The 13,425-nt window shown below is 35.9% G+C and overlaps 1 protein-coding gene across 1 annotated transcript in view; it reads right to left on the bottom strand.

The window, feature by feature from the left end:
* Positions 1-6,596, bottom strand: part of LOC116165458 (protein tyrosine phosphatase type IVA 1) — a 32,334-nt gene extending 25,738 nt beyond the window's left edge. The window contains exon 1 of the mRNA XM_031479915.1: positions 6,446-6,596. The gene's annotated coding sequence lies outside the window, so the exon portion shown is untranslated. The remainder of the gene's footprint in view (positions 1-6,445) is intronic.
* Between the last annotated feature and the right edge of the window lie 6,829 nt (positions 6,597-13,425).

The raw sequence follows: 13,425 nt of genomic DNA, 5'->3' as shown, positions 1-13,425 counted from the left end.
TAAATTTTATCAGAGTTCTGTCCCCAAAAAATCACAGTGTACTCGTGTATAAATCCTATTGGTGTTATTTAAGGGTTGATATATGGAATCGCGAGATTTAAAATTTATAAGGTGCAAACAATCCTAAATTGCACTTCGGAGCGATCCATTGCGCGTTGAGGGGGAAGGAGGGGTTCTTCGCAAAAATCACGAAATATCACAAGGGGGATGAGGGAGTTTAGAGTGAGATCACGTGTATTTATTTTTTCGCTAAAACGCACGACGTCTCAGGACACTGTCTATTAAATACGAGTATGTTCACGTGGCATGTACAGTGGTTCAAGTTCGTGGCTCACCATTAAGATCTCCGTAACGGTGAGAGATACAGTATATATTAAATGGAGCAAAGTTACCCCTTTTTGGAACTAAAAAAACGCATAGCAAATTTTTGAAAAATCTTTGAAAATAACTCGGAGACCACTGAAAATGTCAAATTTCGTTTTCATTTTCCATAACTTAAACCGTCGGAAATGAACGGTTCCAGTTAGCACCTTCTATGGCAACTTTTTTGTCGGAGAATCTGAATCTTATCGGAACTTCCATAACACGCTAGATATAGAAGCAACACTCTATTACTTTCTTATTCCTCATGGACACCATATTGGATTTTTATGGAATGAAATAGGCAACAAAAAAGAAATTGTCTTGTTGAAAAATGAATGTATTTTTCTTACAAATGCAAAAGTATGACAAGTTATTATTTTCCTTTTTCTTGTCCTCTATCTCATTCCGTTAAAATCCATTATGGTGCCCCTAAGAAATTAGAAAGTAGTGACCTGCAGCTTCTTTAGCGTGTTGGGGATATTCGAATAACAAATTCAGATTCTCCGAAAAAAGTGCACATACAAGGTGCTAACGGAAAAGTTACTAAAAATTTCACATGATTAGTGGACGACCCCCTATCCGTCCTCACTTCGTATACATAAAAAACGACAACATTTAGAAATTATTTCCAAAAAAAATTAAGCATCTTAATTTTATAAAATTCATTGACGCTATTTAAGGGTTGATATGCGTGGATTTAACATCAAGCAGGATTTGATATATTCAATGTCCAAACATCCCTGAACGTCCCCACTTCGTATTATGATATACGTAAGAAAAATGACTAAATTTAAAAATGAAGCGTACGTGTATATCTCGGTGTATATACAGGGTTTTTTTTCACTATCTATGGGGATCTCGTAAACCACAAGAGATACAAAGTTACTTAAAGGCCAAAGTTATGCAGAATTTGATGCTAATTAGCAAAGTTATGGCCAAGAAATGCGCTGTCGTTCACATACAGTGTGTAAAGCGATGGAGTATACAAGAGGGAATTTTTGTTTAAATATTGATTTATGAAAAAAATTTATTCTTCATGATATTTTTTGCTTGCTTTGAAAGTACCAATAACTTCGATAATCTAAAATTTATTTATAGAAATCTGGAAAAAGAATAAAACTAATTTTTTTAATTGAAAGTTATCATTCTACAATATAATTAAGATACAAACCACAAACAATCGAAACGTTATTGGTACTTTCAAAGCAATCAAAACATATCATGAAGAATAATTTTTTTTCATAAATCAATATTTAAAAAAAAATTCCCTCTTGTATACCTCATCGCTTTACACACTGTATTTTCAAAGATATCAAAAATAATTTTAACAAACGCTTAGTAATTTTCTCTCAGCTTTCTGATGGTGCCAAAATAAAATGTTTATGACCTGTGGGTTTCGAGTAACATCAACTCTCTTATTTTTTATGGACGCCATATTGAATCTTTTACGTCACTCGATTCGAGAAAAAAATTACCAACTCGACGATATCGAATATTTGGTATTTCATTTGGAAATTAATCTTGAATTTTCGCCTTAAAGTTTACACTGTATTTCTTATGGCAATAATTCCATGGCCGGTTGTGATTGAAACCAAAGTCGTTCGTTCATTGTCTCGCATAGTCGTCATCAATACGGCCGTGAAAGTATTGCAATCAGAAATACAAAGCAAACATTCCAGATTAATTCCCAAATGACCAATTTTATAATTTTTGTTCTATAATCAAAGCGTCTATAAGAAATAATAAACTTGATATGATTTACTCGAACCCCACAAGGATAAAAATTTTATTTTAGCACCATCAGAAAGCTGAAAAAAAATTACTACCTAAGCGTTTGTCTTCTTTGTTGACATCTTTTAAAATAAATGAACGCTTTTCGGTTTTTTTAGCCGTAACTTCGCTATTTATGATGTTACGAGAAAGTTTAAATGAGAAAATGAATCAGGATAGAATTCTGCATAACTTTGCCCATTTAAGAGACTTTGGATCTCATAAGGTTTACGAGATCTCCTTAGTGAAAATGCAAAAAAACTCTCCCTGTATTGTATTGCCGTTATTTATACAAGGTGTTTTTAAATATGGTGTAAATACGAAAGGAGCTAATTTTTTGAGTTATTTTATGACTAAAAGTTCAAATAAACAAACGCTTCGATACCGATCTACTGGGTAAAATTTCAAGATTTTTTAAATTTTTTCTTAATTATCTCCTGAAGTTTTTGAGATATTGGTCATGTCAATGGTGGTGAGAGTCTACAAGGTGTTTTTTTCAGGGGTCATATTACATTTTCTACCCCTGAAATTTTTTTCGGTGCACCACTGGTAGATTGTGAAACAAGAATTTAATATTCCGGTTTGTTTAGAAACTGTTTGGTCTCTTGTAATGTTTTCGTATCTTTGACCGTTAACAGGAAAAAACAAGTAAAAATCAATTTTCGGTAGTTAGCTAAATGAAAGTATATTTTCAAAATGGTTCAGCGGCTCCTGGCTTTATTTTGATAATATCTTACTTTATTAGTTTTGACAATTACCGTATCATGTGTTTGCATATGTAACACCCTGTAGATCGGCAACTCAATCGGCAACAAAGCGTTTGCGGACCTATGGTTATATGAAAGTTTAGTCATAAAATGAGTCAAAGAATTTGCCCCTTCCGGATTTACATCATATTTAGCCACGCCCTGTATAATTTCCAACCTCCCGATTTGGACATCCGTCTCTACTAAGAAAATGTCTCAATTTAAAAACTATTTTCAAAAAATGAAAATTATGTGTATACATTTTATTGACTTTATTAACGGATTCAAAATATTTAGTGTCCATAAACCCCTAAATTGGGCTTATCTGCACTTTGTATACCTAATAAAAACGACAAAATTTTGAAAATTATTTCCAGAAAACATGAAACCTACGTGTATACATTTTATTGATATATACAGGGGGTTCCGGGAAGGCAAATCCTATTAAGCGGTTGTTACTAGGATTATACTGTATTTTTTCCGTGATTCTTGCAGCGTGCTCGCTGATCCTAACTTATTTTTGCAGTTGTCTTTTTTCAATGAACTCACTAAATTCTTTAAAGCGCAAAGCACCTTCTTCGACGGTATCCGAAATATTATCCATGGTTCGCATGACAGCAACAATGTAAAAGACACAGTTTATGACGCTCATGTTGAGCATGTATTGAAGAAGGGTCGGTTTTAAAATAATTTGATGTTTGTGTTTTCCAATTAGCTGATCACTTTATTTATGGTAGAGCGTTGGGCTATAAATCCGGAGGTCGCGTGTTCGAGCCTGGGTTAAGGTGAAATTTTTCGTATGTGGCAGAGATGGAAATTACCTTAGACCAATTTCGAGCATTCTGCCGGCTACTCCGAATTACGTTTTCCCTCGGGTTTTCCTGCAGGTTTCCTAATTCGTAAGATAAATATCGGAGTGGTATAGAACAACTTAAGACCTTCTGCAGAGACACCTTTAAAAAGCTGTATACGGGTCACTCTGTAATTGGGCGCAAACCTGTTGAGGGCCCAGAACAAGAGAGGAATAAATAACTAAAATGTTTAGATTAGAATCACTGATAAGAGAATCCTTTCCTTAGTTTGTTTAAAATTCGATTGTCCTAAAATCATGGCTGACTACTAAAAAGAAAAACCCGAAAAAATGGTATCAATTCAATAAAATGGGAATAAGTCAAAAACTGTTAAAGATAGCAAAGAGTATATTACTCTTTGAAGATAGCTATAGGAACAGAACATGTAATAGCAAAATATATCTACCAATTTCGATTCTCTACCTATGCAATAGTAAGAAAATGATCATTCCATTTAAAAAATTGAATTTTTGGTCTTTAAAGTTTCCTAAACCTTACACCCTGTAGGTATTTAGTATCCAAACACCACTGAATTGAATTTGTCCGTCTCCTCTTCGTATACCTAAGAAAGACGACTAAATTTATGCCATTTAAGGATAGACTTGTATCAATTTAATATCAATCGCAAGATTTGAAGTATACACCTAAATTGTACTGTACTTCGTTTCCTCCGTACTTATACCGAAAAACGACTGCATCTGAAAATTATTTTCCAAAAAAATGTGTAGGTATAAATGGTAGTGAAGTTATTTTAAGAGTTGATACTTATGTGAAGATATAAAATCAAATTTGGTCTCTTCACTTCACCTAAGAAAAACGACAAAATTCAAAAATTATTTGTAGATTTAATATCAATGGCAAGATTTAATTTTTGATTGCATACTTTTGCATATTTAGTTACGTATAGTAATCGAAGTACCTACCTATAAAATGTACTGCTGACTGTGGTTACGGCTATAACTTTGCGCGGGTAAGCAAATTAGCGAATGGTTTAGTAGAACAATTATGTGTGCAAACAAGGGTGTAAATAGCACTACCAAGAAAGCCTTTGTTTGAAAAAGGGCAGTGGGCGCGGTCCGCCTTAAGATCTTACTTTGTCTAAAATTTAAATTTTGTTTCATTTCCCATGATCGCGATGGGGTAGGTAATTTTGTGGAACTTTTTTCAAAATCGATCTAAAATTTGGAAAACCCTGCAAATCGGAACTGGAACCAGAGCTCTGTAGAACAATGTTATGGGTGCTTGTCCGTCTGTCCCTCGAGAACTCTGTCTTCACCAATCAATAGCTCAAACGTGAGTTTCGGAAACACGTGATGCGATCCGAATTTCAAGATGAACCAACAGGTGAAGGTTACTACAACTTTCATAGACGAAGATAAATGATTTTCCTCAGAATGTGTTAAAATGCTCGAAGCCGTAAAGTGGCGGTCCCACGCACGCCCACATTAAAAACGTTGCACAGGGTTTATTAGGGCGAAAGTACCTACACCCCCACATTCCACGAATAGAAAGCTTTCGCCATTTAATTAAGACTGCGTTATATTTAGATAATTCCAGTTTTGCACAAGGTTAAATAACAGATCGATACAAAGCCAAAATTGTAATCAATATTTGCCAATGGGCGAAATTATTCCAACCCTAAGTAGTCTTGAACGTTATTCTATGGACCAAGGTCCAAGATCACAATCAGATTGTGGCAGAGTACATTAAAATAGAAAGTATTTGCACATTTCCGATTGCAATTATGTACATTAGACATTATGGCAAAGACGATCACTCTCACTTCCAAAATAAGAAGTTGGAGAAACGTTTCCAACTTGCACCATACCTATACAGAATTGTAATTTATGGCCTAATTTCGATCGTTGTGACCTCTTCGTCGACTACTGACCCAGTTTTAGACAGTAACAGCCCTGTACACGCGAAACGCCGGATTGTCTCAGATACGTATATAGAGGGCGCGTGAATTTACATTACGCCCTTAAGATAAGAGATCGATTTAACGACTGGAGGCGTACGTACTACTCAAAAGATTGTAATTTTATCATTTCCAACGCAAAACAAAAATAGTTAGGCTGTAATCTTTGAAGTTCAAGATCATTTAATTGGCATAATAACAAAAATAGAATGATGCCGTATGACGTTTGTTAGATGCGCGTGAACTCGCGCGCCAGAAGCAGACAGGGTGCGGGTGAAATCCCAAACGAAGGGTCATCGCCCCTAAACGGAAAATGGCAGTGAACTCCCATCATCCTAAAGGAGAAAAATTCATACAGAATGAGACCTGCACTGTTTACATTTTTCTTGGGCTGTTCCAGCCATTGATTATAATGCTAAGGGTGCAAAGGTCGATTATACGTCCGGTCTGGTGTAGTAAGAAAAAGGTGAAAATGCTATTAATGCAGGCGCTACTTTGAGATTTGTTATTTTTAGCATAGAGAACAATTTCATAACATTACATAAAATTACACCCCCGAATCCCTCCACAATTCTTCGTTAAGCGATGGCACGTTTTTTACAATGTGATTCATCTCAATATAACATTCGCACGTTTTTAATGCAATTGTTTATTCCTGCTTTATTACCCTCAAAATTGTTCATTTAATAATTACACACAACGTGAAAGTTAACAGTCCCACTTTATTTTATCAACGGATGTAGGCATTGATTTGACCTTTTTGGTTGTTATATAAGTAAAATAAATTATTTACTCACCACAAGAGCCATACACATTGAAAAAGGGGTAAACTTTGAAACCCTTAAAGCCACAAAGGTAGCTGGATAAGAACAACACGTCTGCAAAGAAACGAGTACTACAAACTGGACGAGGACGACCCGACCCCTCAACCTTCCCGAACGTGGAAACGACATCCTCGGCTACACTCGCGCACGTCATTACAATTTACCACCAACGTGACGCAGATCCAGTGACATCACACTTTTCCCGAAACTACTCCTCCCTAACGAGAATATTGAATTGGGGTGCTTTCCCGGAACGTCATTACTTTATGTTGCGAAATATTAGTAAACCGATAATTACGATTTGGCGCACTTCTCTCGTTTGCAATTAGCAGAAATAAATACAAAACATAACGATAACGATATGTCTCATATAGTCTAGTCTAGGCGATAGAGACTGTAAAATTTGCAAACTGAACATTTTGAGGTGGAAAAGAAAAAATTGGTGGAATACGTTCAGTTAGATGTCAGAAACAACATATTAAAAATCCCACCCTCCAGACCCTGTGCTAAAAGCTCCAGCCACGCCACCACCCCCGAAAAACCGTGTTTTCGCCATTTTTGGCTGATATCTCGCGATCTATGAGGTCTAGATGAAATATTTTTTGCTGAAAATATTTCTCGTGAAAATTGATACAAGATAGATACTGAGCAGTTAGCCTAGGTCTACCTCTTAGCCTAGAAAATTCATAAAAGAGGCGAAAATCATCAATTTTCGTGGCTTTTGCGGTTTTTTGCAAATATATCGGTTTACCTGATTTCCTGAAACTGCAAGCAGTCATGCAACCACGTTCATAGCCACATGAAAGAAGTTTGAGGAGACTTTCCGGGGCTGGATCCGAAGTCGTTGTGATAGGCGTCAGGAAAGTCTCCTCAAACTTATTTCATGTGGCTATGAACGTGGTTGCATGACTGCTTGCAGTTTCAGGAAATCAGGTAAACCGTCTCCACCGGACAATTAGGACACACGAGAGAATATTATATTCGTATACATAACTATAAAAAAATTTTCGACATAATGGCCCGTATGAATAAAAGTAAGCAAATTCTTATACTTGCAAAATTCAAAGTAAATACTCGTAACTGCCCCTTCATACTGGTCTGTTTAGCATGATTTAGCAGCTCTGCACTGCGTCCTGTCCTTCTGCTTAGAAGCGCTGCTAAGTCGCCCAGTGCGAAGGAGCATTTACGAGTATTTACTTTGAATTTTTCAAGTATAAGCATTTGCTTACTTTTATTCATACGGGCCAATGCTTCATTTTGTAGGTATAAAGTGTAACGAACTTTGAGTCCAGTGTCATGGAACATCGTGCCTAAATGCCACGTCGTCTCTTCAGGGTACCCATGCAGGTAAAGCGGAAGACGAGGAGAACTACGAGTCGGAAATTTCAGACGACCCACTAGAGGACGTCGAAGAGCCTGAAGAAGTGGAATCCGCAGAGGAGAATGATTACGTTGAGATATAAATGAATGTGTGAATATTTTGTTATGAAAATACTGTTTTACGTGAATAAATGGTACATAGAAATACTTTGTTTTACATAATGAATATTTTCCTCACACGTGAAAATTGAAGGTGAAAGGTGGCTTTACGCCAACTCTTCAGTTACCTACCTCGTATGAAATTGCACGAAAGCATTTTCAGCTAAACATATTTCATCTAGCCCTGAAGGTCGCGATATATTTGCAAAAAACCGCAAAAGCCACGAAAATTGATGATTTTCGCCTCTTTTATGAATTTCCTAGGCTAAGAGGTACACCTAGGCTAACTTCTGAGTATCTACCTTGTAAGAAATTTCACGAGAGGCATTTTCAGCTAAAACTATTTCATCTAGCCCTAAAGGTCGCGATATATTTGCAAAAAACCGCAAAAAGACACGAAAATTCATGATTTTGGCCTCTTTTATGAATTTTCTAGGCTAAGAGGTAGACCTAGGCTAACTTCTCAGTATCTACCTTTTATCAAATCACGAGAAATATTTTCAGCAAAAAAGATTTCATCTAGACCTCATAGATCGCGAGATATCAGCCAAAAAGGGCGAAAGGACGGTTTTTTGGGGGTGGTGGGGTGGCTGGAGCCTTTAGCACAGGGTCTGGGGGGTGGGATTTTTAATATGTTGTTTAGTACACCTAATTGAACATATTCCACCATTTTTTCTTTTCCACCCCAAAATGTCCAGTTAGATGTCTTTATCGCCTAGCCTAATAAGGCCATGGGATGGCACACAATTTGTCCTCACTTTTACGTCCCTCTGTCTGTCGTTTCGCTGTTCCGCGCTATAGCTCAGTCCTCAAACCTGGTATGGACTTCGGGTTTTCGCTAAAGCTTATGGGTTCCAGATGTGCAGCTATCAAAAACTAACTTCGGCATCTATCACGATCACGTTGTTGCCCGAAATCGGTCAAAATCGTTATTTATGCACCAATTTTGTTGGAAAAAAAAATAAACTCTATCGTATGATGCCCAAGAAGTGATCCATATGCACTTTCGACAACCAAAATATTTTTAGCCAAAAGATGTCGAAATCCTTATTTATTCGTCCATTTTCTTGGAAAAAAAAACTGAACTTCCCAAGAAGTGATCCATAATGTATTTATGGCTAGCAAATTATTTTTACCCAAAAGTTGTCAAAAGGAGTACTTATGCACCGCCGAACTCGATTGCTCGATGCATGTGTATTTTTGGTAACCCAACACGTTTTTGGCCAATAAATATGGGGCGCCGTTTGTGTCATAATTATACACCCCTAAAAAATATTTATTTCCGGTAATATATAGTTTGTCCCAATATATATTCCATCGTCCACTTATATATTAGTGGCGTTTGATCATCTAAGTACCTATGCATATTGATGTCAAAAGATTTTTAATTTTAGATTTAGATTTAGGAGATAATGTAAGAATTTGAGCAAAAACCAAGACTTTTGCGTGTACGTTTAAGTATAAGGGGGGTATTATCATGTATGACTTGAATCAGCAGAAAAATCCAAATTCTCCAGACAGTTTTTCTTGGAGCCTTCAATAAACGGTATTATTTTTTTTTTTTCGTACATTCAGATAATTATGTAATGGTAGTAAATCTGGTGCACATAACAGAGTTAAAGGAACTGTACACGGACCGATCCTTGTTAAAGGCTACCTGTTAAGATAAGGAAGAAGAATAACAATCCTGTTCATGACGGAACACAACTTGTTCAATCGACCAATTAAATAACTACGCATCCAAGTTGATACAGCATCACTACATCCTACTGTACCTATATGCAAGTTTAGTTTAGTTTTTAGTTCGTGAGGCAGACTGTCGAAGACCTTGGAATAATAGAGTATAGAATAGCCCTCATTTTACCAACGACTGTCCTTGCTTTTCGGCCACCAAATGTCACATGAAGATTTTGCTCCTGATGGGTGAGTGACAGGGGTCGTGGGACGCATCCACTACTAAAGGACGCAATACACGGAGAAAAATGTATGTTAAAGGTAATTAAAAATATAATAATAACTATCAAAAAATATAATACGTATAGGGATAGCTATGAAGAATTATAAAATGTATCATACTTATTGTTGCAAGTGTATAGCTAGTTTTACTATATATTGTTTTAACTCATACAAAAAAACTGTATGTAACGCCAACCATCTTATATGCATGCTTTTGTAATACGACAGTAGTTGAATTAACATCTCCGCATTGTATTAATAAGTAACTTAGATTATTGCAACTAATATACACACCCTGCCAAAAATAGACTGCACCAAAATTTCTCGGGAAAACACTTTTTCTTATTAATTTTGGTGCGTAGAATCCAAAACAATTCGTACTTTTTCGATCAGACTCCTCAATCAAAAGTTATAGACCAATTTCTAAAGAAAATTCAAAGGGCTGTAACTTTTGAACTAGTAGCCCAATCTTGGAACTGTTTGAAATTATGGATTCTACAGGCCACATTCTATAAGAAACAATTTTTCGGGGCTCAAAAAAAGGCAGTGTATAACCTTCCTTTTTTACCAAAAATCAGGATACACACATATTGGTTTCGAATATATAAAATTATAAGTTCAAAAATCATGATATCAAAATCTCTGGAACATCACTCATGATTATAAGTGGTATAGAATTCATCTATAAACTTCACCAAAATTGCGAGCCACATACACATACGCACTGAACTGACTGTCGACTGAACAAAAAACGGCATACAATATAGAGCTTTTAATAATTTAATGCAACCTTTGCATGCAAGGGTTGTTCTCAAAATAAGCTTATGCTTATCTTGCAGATTCAGCATCATTACAATTACATCATATGTTAAAAATTATTATGTGGGTTGTTAAACTAACAATCTTTCAACCGCAAGGTTTTCATTTAAGAATGCGTTATATAATACTAAACTGTAATACACAAATAATAAACCCATTTCATTAATAAACTATATTTTAATGTTTATTATCTTTTTGCTCTTGGATATATTTAAATATCTAAGATCATATTTAATACAATATCATTATTATATAGTGAGAATAATTTTGATTAGACATATTCATATTGTACAGCGTGTGTCAAGGTTTGTTTGATTTAATAATAATAGCTTCTCGTACTGATTACAATATAATTTTTACTATATGATTTTAACAATCCATTTTTCTCCGTGTACCTACGCCTATCCCGAAACGGCTACACCAGAATCATGTCTCCAGACGTGCGCATCGCGGTTTCCGATGATGATCATCGATCGACGTGGAGGTGTGGGTATCGCTCCAGTCCTTACGCTGATTCTCCTCAGATATGGATGTTTACCTATTTGCGCTCAAGTAGATTAAAACATTTTGAATTTTCATATAGAAAAGGATGTACCAACTCCTAACTTGATCCATCTCAAGGAGCCTTTGTAGTGCTAACCACTCCCTTCCTTCATCCTTTCTTTATGTAACTGTTCTGCGGCACCTTTTGAAGGTAAATGGGACACGCGCGCTAGTTGATATGATGTTCTCCGCAATAGGCACAGGTCGCTTTTTTCTTCGTCTCTAGCAAAGATCATACTACACTAGATAGACAGCGCTGTATAAATTTTAGACTCTCATAATTCGTCCCGCCACATAAGTCGACTGCGTCCTCCAGCGGCTATGTTTTTATGAGAATAGTACAAACTACATGGCGGGGTAAGAAGACGCGCGAAATGGCAAAGCACAGTTATTTTTAGAATAAAGGGCTATTGTATGGGATATCGGTGTCATTCTTAAGCGCAACCTTGCGTGGGTGTTATAGATGTTTTTATCTGGTTACCTTACTGTAAATTAAAATTCCGATATTCACATCTTGTTTTAAATTAAATTTTTTATTGTAACACAACGAAGTTGAGGTAAAGCTTATGTGCTCGTGTTTCCGTCTGTCCGTCCGTCCGTCCATCCGTTCCATCGAGATCTCGGCCCCTGGGCCACTTAGAGACTTCGGGTTTTCGCTAATTGATAGCCGCTATGGTCTATATTTGCCCATTTCGATCAGTTTCGTATTTTCCATATTTTGCGCACACGGCGGAATGCCAACTTTCATATTTATGGAGATATTTCTTTGAAATGTTAACCACAGACGCATCTAGTTCCGACTCACTTTTGCTGGACACAATTTTATTATGTAGGAGGCTAAGCGGGATATCTCGTTTATCCCAATCATAAAATGCTTAATTACAAACAAATCTAAATTAGATAAATGTGTGGTTACAATGTAAATATGCCTGGATAAGTAGGTGCATATTATATTTGAAGATTTGCTAAAGTATCGTTTTCAGAAATTATGCTAAGAAAAAAGACGCTTTTGCAATTATTAATTAAATCCGAAAATCTGGAAAATGTATTGGTTAGCGCTGGTTAAAAAAAAGCAAAGGGAATATTGTGTACAACTTTTAAATTATTTCTTTCATTGTAACGTCCTGTCTGTAATAGAATCTACCTTGTCTGGAATGACACCCACGTACTACAAATGTAATTTTATCCCAATGATAGTGAGGAGTATTGAGTAGGTCATGTTTATGTGTCTCGTGTTTAGACAATAATCACTCTTTGTATTTATGATATGATTCGAACTCGTACGAAGACGGCTTCGGATGAATCAGTTACGTTACGTTCTTAACTTCGAAAGCCCCCTATAAATATTTTTATGGAACTACTTAAACGCGAAACAACTCTTGCATATACGCTGGCTATCTAGTGTAGTATGATCTTTGTCTCTAGGAAGCGTAAACGAGATGTTTCCTTCTGTATTGGGCGCAACATAGAACATAACCGTAAACCTCCTCCTGTCTATCGAACCGTATTTGAGTATTTTCTTAATATCTCTAATTTAATTCTTCCTAATTACTTCTCTGCTAGAGGTCCAAAGAGTTAGAGGAATCCTATAGATAGGAGGGGCAACATGAGAATCGGGTATACCTCCATGCAGTACATGATCATCGGGTCGCTCTCTTCCTCTCTATACAATTAAATTTGTTATTGTTTCTAATTTGATGTCATAGTGTTCCTACATAAGTAGAACAACTAAAAACATAAAACGTTTGCAGAAACCGAAAAATGCTTACCTACAAAAATAATAAAAGATAGAACTGCCTAAGGTACTCAAATCCCATATTGTTTCTTGAACAAATTGAACAAATGAACAAACATAGGGGAGGTCGAGTAAGTTGGGGATGTTAAGAACATATTTTCATGTTCTGTTAAATGTTGTGATTTGTAAAAGATCTCTTGTGGACTTGCAAAGTCTTACATATTCAAATGTACAGAAAAAGCATGCATTGGTCATAAAATTTCAAAATGCAGACTTCTTTTGCTAAAAAAATTCTTTATCTTACCATTAAATAAGCAATTATAATTACTTATTCAATGATCTTACCCAATTGGTCGGTTATAAGATCGTGTATTAATTATAAACCAGTTTTGCTGTTAGACATCCATGTTCCTCATACATT

This window comes from Photinus pyralis, unplaced genomic scaffold (genome assembly GCF_008802855.1).
Source record: "Photinus pyralis isolate 1611_PpyrPB1 unplaced genomic scaffold, Ppyr1.3 Ppyr1.4_LG3a, whole genome shotgun sequence".
Classification (NCBI taxonomy): domain Eukaryota; kingdom Metazoa; phylum Arthropoda; class Insecta; order Coleoptera; family Lampyridae; genus Photinus; species Photinus pyralis.
The sequence above is the reverse complement of the archived record's forward strand: the minus strand, read 5'-3'. Positions and strand labels throughout refer to the sequence as shown.